The sequence below is a fragment of the Zeus faber genome (genome assembly GCF_960531495.2).
Source record: "Zeus faber genome assembly, chromosome: 7".
Taxonomy (NCBI): Eukaryota; Metazoa; Chordata; class Actinopteri; order Zeiformes; family Zeidae; genus Zeus; species Zeus faber.
Genome location: NC_137203.1, coordinates 17865013 through 17871538, shown reverse-complemented (window position 1 = coordinate 17871538; position 6526 = coordinate 17865013).

The following is a 6526-nucleotide window of genomic DNA, read 5'->3' as shown; positions in this document are numbered from 1 at the left end:
TATTGGGCCCCCCTGAACCAATGCTCACAAGCAGGAACGGTTGCAGTGGGTCCAGAAATACATGAAGACTCATTTTCAAACAGTCTTGTTCACTGATGAGTGCCGTGCAACCCTGGATGGTGCAGATGGATGGAGTAGTGGATGGTTGGTGGATGGTTGGTGGATGGCCACCATGTCCCAACAAGGCTGCGACGTCAGCAAGGAGGTGGCAGAGTCATGTTTTGGGCTGGAATCATGGGGAGAGAGCTGGTAGGCCCCTTTAGGGTCCCTGAAGGTGTGAAAATGACCTCAGCAAAGTATATAGAGTTTCTGACTGAGCACTTGCTTCCATGGTACAAAAAGAAGAACCGTAGCAAAATCATCTTCATGCATGACAATGCAGGCTGCTATGGCTGCTAAAAAGAGAGAAACTCATGGTGTGGCCCTCATCCTCCCCTGACCTCAACCCTATTGAGAACCTTTGGAGCTTCCTCAAGCAAAGATCTATGAGGGTGGGAGGCAGTTTGCATCAAAACAGCAGCACTGGGAGGCTATTCTGACATCCTGCAAGGAAATTCAAGCAGAAACTCTCCAAAAACTCAGATGTTCAATGGAGGCAAGAATTATGAAGGTGATATCAAAGAAGGGTCCTATGTTAACATGTAACTTTTCCTGTTAAGATGTTTTTGATTGAAATAGCTTTTGATTTCAGTAAGTATGACCTCCTAATGCTGCAAATTCAACAAATGACCATTTTCAGTCCTTTACAACCTATAAAATGTTTTGAAACTCTGTTGTGCATAATAATTTCGACAGTGCATTTTGAGTTTTTTATTTTTGAAAAAAATACTGTTATCATTGGGATGTTTGTTCAATAACATTTGAATTATACCCTAATGGTTGATGACTTGAAAATTATACTGACTTTCATTTGCATCCACTATTTAGGAAAATCAGAGAAAAATAGCATTTACCTAATAATTTGGAATGCGGTGAACATATGTGATAAGATGCTCTGGAATAAAACAAGCTCTTCTCATGCAATATGCTCTTACATTTGTAAAATGATAAAATTGATCCAAGATATATTATATATACAGTATCTTTGCAAGCCAAGTTGTGAAGCTACCTCTCTAGGTACCGCTGCTTCCAACGGTCTGTGGTTAATATTTGAAATGACGTGCAATATAGAGATGTACTGCATGAAAATACAGTGCGGAATGATATTAAATGACGAAAAAAAGAGATAAACCAGGAAAACTACGAGTGGTAGAAGCCCGGAGGAACTTTTGCCTTTTTCCAAAACAGCGACACCTGGGAGCCCAGAGAGAAAAACCATTCATGTCGAACAAAGGTAAAAACATCTACATGTCACAGCCTCGTACAGCTTACAGGTGCAGTTTGTGTGTGTGTGTGTGTGTCTGTGTCTGTGTCTGTGTCTGTGTCTGTGTCTGTGTGTGTGTGTGTGTGTGTGTGTGTGTGTGTGTGTGTGTGTGTGTGTGTGTGTGTGTGTGTGTGTGTGTGTGTGTGTGTGTGTGTGTGTGTGTGTGTGTGTATCTACACGTCTCTCCACCTGCATCACCTGGGCTCTAAGCAGCTTGACCCTCCTCTCCTCATGTTTCCGCTCAGGCCCCTCGGTCGCGAGTTGCCCGCGCCGGCATCTGAGAGAAGAACATTGTTGGGCAAAGTAAGCGGATCTCCTTTCTCTAGTTGAATCTAATCAGATTTGATGTTTCCAAACATACGGTGGTCTGCGAGAGGCTGGGAGATGAGACCGAAAGAACAAAGCCCACAGTTGTTGTTGGGAGAATTACCTAAGCTCCTCAGATTCCCGCTTCAATTTAACATTCTCTCAAGTTTATACCTGGAAAAAAATGAGAAAGCAATTAAAAGTCAGACACCCTGTGTGTGTGTGTGTGCGTGCGTGCGTGCGTGCGTGCGTGCGTGCGTGCGTGCGTGCGTGTGTGTGTGTGTGTGTGTGTGTTCATTACACTACCTGAGAGTTGTTATTGTCTCTACATGGTGGAGGCATCTTTTGGGGGCTTATGGAGAAAGCTCTCTCAGGATGTTATTCACACACACACACACACACACACATGCACACACACGCACGCGCACACACACACACACACACACACACACACAGACCACTGGAGGTCAACCACAGACTTCAGTTTCACCTCCAGATCTGTTCCCAAAACACATGGGATGCTTGAATATATTTAGTTTTAAAGTCCCTGTGAAGTGAATTCAGTGATTTGTTTATAGACACATTACACATGTTGGAAAGTAATTGCTGAAAACAAGTGAAAAGACCGAACGATGTAATACTGAATTGTGTAGTTAGACTGTTTCTTTGTGATCTGGATTTTCTTTGGGGCGGAGCTAAATCATGACTCGATGACATAGAGCGGTCATACTTGGCATGGCCCCTCCCCTAACACCATATAAACATCAGGTCGGATGGTGAAATAAGCTAAGCTAACAGCCGGGAGTTTGGGAGAAAACTCTGTTTTGGGAATAAACACCTGGTCTGAATGCGCCGGGTTTGGTTACATTAGCATTAGCTGCACGCGAGCAGGCGGCGGTGCCCCGACCTGGCCCGCGGAGGAGCCAGCAGGGGACAGTGCAGAGCAGGGAGCCCCACAGACCGACAGCGGCGCTTTGAGATGAGCGACCAGACTCACAGGACTGGGTTCAGCAGAACATTTAAACATGGAGGCGACTCAAATGTAAACGTTTGACACAATCAACGCGATTGGGCATGGTTTCAGCGTCTTCAGCGGACGCGCCCACAGCGTCTCAGAACGGAGGGAACTGCCTTTTTTTTTTTCCTCACAATTTTGACACTTCATTTTATATACTTGGCGATCTTTTTAATCATTAAAACTCGGCTGGGGGGGGTTAATAACACAGTGTTCTGTGCTGTGACAAACTCAGAACACATATTTATTGTTTCTTCACAGGGACTTTGTCCTTCACTGTAACCTTGACCCTTTGATCCCGGGCGATCTGTCCTGAGGTTTGTCTAACCCTATGAAGATCATTCCCTAACTCAACAAATACATTTCGACGGAGGAGGCTGCCAGTAGCTCCGTCAGACAGAATTGATCCAGATTAAAGCCAATTATCTGTAGGTGAGCTCCATTGGAAGCGACGACAAAAAAAAAAAAAAAAAAAGGGGCAAAGGAAACAAAGCAGGTATATCAAGCGATCGCAGCGCCGAGGGTTTGAACGCGAGACGTCAAAATACACGCTATTAGAACACTAACACTCATTAATTCCTTTCCTCAAATGCGCATGAATGGAATTGGGTGGAGAGGTGGATTGGCTTTGATAGGTGTACATCAAATGTAACGATCGCTTCACTTCAAACGCGCCGCCGAGCGCCTTTCATCACCTCGACCTATCCCGCTCCCGCTTTCATCGTATGCTAACCGGGGCCCTTATTAATTTCTAATCAAAGGACTCGGGGTTCGTTCGCGAGCCCCGCGGAGAAGGTTTAGCTCTCCGCGCACAAACGGCGGACACGGCCCGCAACACTTTTTAACCTCGCATCTGAAAAGGGTAAACACGCCCGAGAGCACCGCAGCGGGAAAAGATAACGACGCCGGGTCGGGCGAGAGACGCTGAGCCGCTCGGTCGCGAGGAGACGTCCTCTCGGGTCCGCGACCGAGAAAATGTTTCCCTGTTCCGAGCTGTGCGCGCGTGTGTGTGTGTGTGTGTGTGTGTGTGTGTGTGTGTGTGTGTGTGTGTGTGGTGTGTGTGTGTGTGTGTGTGTGTGCCGTTGGGCCGCGTTCCGGGCGATTCTACACGGAAGCGGTTCCACATGCTCCCCACCCTGTAGTACTTGGCGAGCATGCGGAGCGCAATCGGCCTTTCTGGCCTCTGCCCTACACGTTATGGGATGCCAGGGACGCAGAGGGCTACGCCAGTCCGCCGCAGGTCGTGTCTGTACTACACTCAATTTTTACTGCTTAGAGAAACACGGACAAAAAGATACCAAAAGAGTTACGACAAAGGCTGGTATATTTCGGGGGGAAAAACACGACAAACGGCACGGGACCAAAGGGTATTTCACTTAAACACAAAATGTATCGTGAACATAAACAAGTCACTGTGGGAGGCAGGATGCGAGGGACGTTCAAGCCAAATTGAATCACGTTATGATACGATGTCTTCATTAAAAAAAAAAAGAATGTTGGTCTCATGTTCGTAGTGGCCATTCCAGTCAAAGTGATATCATGTGATTGCGCCGGGCCGAGTCCGGGTCCGGAAAGAAAGAGCATAACAGAAAAAGGGGAAGCGAGAGAGAGAAAGGGGAAAAAACATGTTTGTGAAGAAGAAGTGGGCGACGTCTGGCGTGAGAACAACTGGCACATGAGCCACGCGCCCGTCACTACCAGGGATGGAAAGAAGGCACGTTCCGAACAACATGCAGCTCAAAATACAGTCCAAAGCTTTTAGTGGCAGTCAGAAGAAGGCTTTGTTTACCGACTGGGATTTATTCCTCATTTATTATCAAAATAAATTATTAAGAATCATTTTGACATCTGCACATATTCCAACCAGATGTATGACCTTATTACACTTGATTAAATTATTTCCGCCAGCAATTTGATCATTTGAATACTTCATCATAATACTTTTGGCAGGTAGCTATTACTGTTATACTCAGCATATTATAAGATGGTAGTCAGCATAAAAATGAACAGAAAGCTACTTCCCCGTTTCACTTCCCTGCAGAATAATGTCTTTCCTTGGTCAGCAATGTCGACTTTGCCTTTGTTAAGTATGATAGTCTTAATACTTGTGCGTCATACATGGCATGTACAATTGCACGATTTGAATGCACATTGAAAATAATGCAAATACCCCAAATACCTCCTGGGCAACCAAAAAAAAAAAGAAAATTTGCCAGATTTGCTTACTTCTAATATTGAGAAATTCACCTCTCACAACAAAGGTCTGAGACAAAGGTCCGAGGTCTGAGACAAAGACACTAGGTGCTTCTACTTGTGTCACAGCGCCATCTAGCTCGAAGATGGAGGGCTGCAGGAGAAGAAAGGAGCGCATCACATTGTTGTCGACTGTTTGTGGCGGCCCTCATGCTCTCTCAGTTCTCATATACAGTACAACGCTTTTAGTTGAATTAGAACAACCTGAAGGAAACGCTACGTAACGGAACAAACAACTTCATTAAAAAACATTGAAATACTTTTTCAACATCAGGGGCTTCTATTTTGGGTGTGAAAACACATTCCATCCATAAAGCATGAACATATTTTGGGAAAGAGGAAGTGTTGATGGTGTTGACGGTGAAAATACTTGCAGGTTGAAATTTAGTGGCGGAAAAATTAAACATTCTCCTAAAATGGAACTGCTCAAGTACCAAAAGTGCCGAAGGTTAATTTCATTTCAATGCAGCTCAGTGGGGAGGCATGATTTAAGCGCAGGGATGGGCTGTAAATATCCACCCCAGTCTTGTAGAGGTGGACAAAACCCATGCATTGGGCCTGTCCAACACCTTTGGGGGTGGGTGAGGTCAGTGGATGCAAGTGCCCTGCCAACAGTCTGAGACACACCTGACCAGTTGTCGACATGCAAGGCACATGTTTCCTGACACATGTCACACGTATTCCAGCACACGGTGGTGACGCACTCAGGTGGACAGCAGGGCTAAGAAATCATATATACAGGGGGCGGAGGGGGCCATGGTACAAAACAGAAAGTGTTTACAGCTGTTGAAAACAAGCACCTGCTGCTCTGGGATGATCTGGACAACCACAGGAACACCTATTAACGTGAAATTAGCTCATCTAAAATAGCTCCCTCTCATACTTATTGAAAGTGCAAAGCGATAAATCCCTCTTGTTTGAGGAGTTGCACGACTAGTGAAATTAAACAGGGCACGGTAACCAATCATGCAAAGGATAGTAACACTTCTTAGTGTCTACACAATTATGCAAACAGATGCACGGCCTCGTACCCCCCCGTGACACGCGTGCACACCTACGCAGTGACAGATACACACACAAACACACTCACGCGCACAGTAAGTGCACACTTGGCTTCCCTTGGACACAGCCACTTACTGAACCACAGAATGTTAAATAAACCAATGGAGGAATTCCACTGAGTCAACACAGCCTGGAAGTGGAGAGGTGTGTGTGTGGGGGTGGGGGGGTGAGAGAGAGAGAGAGAGAGAGAGAGAGAGAGAGAGAGAGAGAGAGAGAGAGAGAGAGAGAGAGCAGAACAGAGCTTGTCTGTCACAGGACAGTCTGGGGTAAACACACACACTCTCTCTGTTTAGAACCTACCTACCCGTGGAATGCACAGAATCCAGCTGCTATGGCAACAAAACCTGGCAGTGAATCACTTGAGTTGAACACCTCACTCCCCTTACTCGCAGACCTACAGCCAGCAAGACAGACGACATATGCACATAATATAATCCACATGTAGCATAAAGAAAAGGAGGATTGATAAATCAGAATGAATAAATTGGAATTTATAAATGTGCATTTGCACCAAAGTCTGAGCACAG